This window comes from Frankliniella occidentalis, unplaced genomic scaffold (assembly GCF_000697945.3).
Source record: "Frankliniella occidentalis isolate FOCC.00 unplaced genomic scaffold, Focc_3.1 Scaffold112, whole genome shotgun sequence".
In the NCBI taxonomy this organism is placed as follows: Eukaryota; Metazoa; Arthropoda; class Insecta; order Thysanoptera; family Thripidae; genus Frankliniella; species Frankliniella occidentalis.
In genome coordinates, this window is record NW_026267240.1 from 65,965 (window position 1) to 67,288 (window position 1,324).

Here is a 1,324-nt window from a genome sequence, read left to right on the forward strand (position 1 = left end):
TCTCTCTCTCTCTCTCTCTCTCTCTCTCTCTCTCTCTCTCTCTCTCTCTCTCGCACCTTCTCCCCCGCGAAACTATATGCCCAGCAGTCCCGTGCCGCCCCGCCGCAGCAGAGACCCTGGCTCAGCCCGGCAGGGACTCGGAGAACCGGCTCTCGCGCCAAACGTGAATGGAACGGGAGAGAACAGGAAAGAAGGGAGATGGGGGGGGGGAGCAGCTGATGTCGTCTCTTGCACATCGTCTCATCGCAGGCCGCGCGAAGGGATCGAAGATTGAAAGGGCCACAATTGGTAGGAGAATGGGATAGAGGGGGGGGGGGGTAAAGGGAGGAGAAGTGTTAAAGTCCTGCAGGGGGTCCTATACCCGCGGGACAAGTTTCAAGCAATAATGAGAGAAAGAGAGAGAGAGAAAGGGGGGGGGGAGGTGCAGAACGACGAGGCTTATCTTGTTGGGAGTCATCCATGCGCTTGGCAAGCGGTACTGTGCTGTACGCTTATTATATATCGGTTTTCCCCTTAAGCATTATTTTCTTTTTCAAAACAGGAAAATACTTTAAGACGCATATATACTAAACAAATCAAGAACCAAGCGCACCCCAACCGGCCAGTCCATCCCCTCCAGACGCCTGACGACCGAAGGCTAGGCCACCCACTCAAACAGCGCGTGCTGCTGTTGCCTACCCGGCAGGCGCTCCGGCGCTTCAACGTACACAAGACTTTAGACTAACCTCCAACCTCCCAAACTTTAAGTTCAAAAGTGTCCCTTGAACCCTCCTTCTACTTAATCTCAATCCCCATTTTTTCCGTTCATGGTCAGACTGCGAGTGCAGTAGGTCGAAAAAGGTACACCTAAAAAGCGATGCACAACAGTTTAACGGCATGAAAATTTTCAAAAAATGCTCTTTTGAATCTTTAGAAACTTTTAGTCCGTATTAGGCCTACACTTCGATCAATTCATATGGAGCAAGGTTTTGAACACTTTTGAAATCATTGTCCCCAGCGTAAGCTTTCGCACCGATTTGGCATGGTGGAGTTGAATGTCGCCACAAGAAGTCGCATGTCCGAGTTTACCGAAAAAAATAACTGGGCTTATACGTATTCTTTTGTTTTGCTTTGGCGCCTACATTGGGCAGTCAGACCACGTCACGCCAGACTTGGGGAGACGCAGACGCTGCTGCTGCTGGACTGGCTTCCACAAAGCGATATACAAACCGTTTAGGTAAATCCTCTGCCATAGCAGCGCGTACGCGGAGGGCGCACACAATCAGGAGAGAGACGGGGAGGAGAGAGAGAGAGAGAGAGAGAGAGAGAGAGAGAGAGAGAGAGA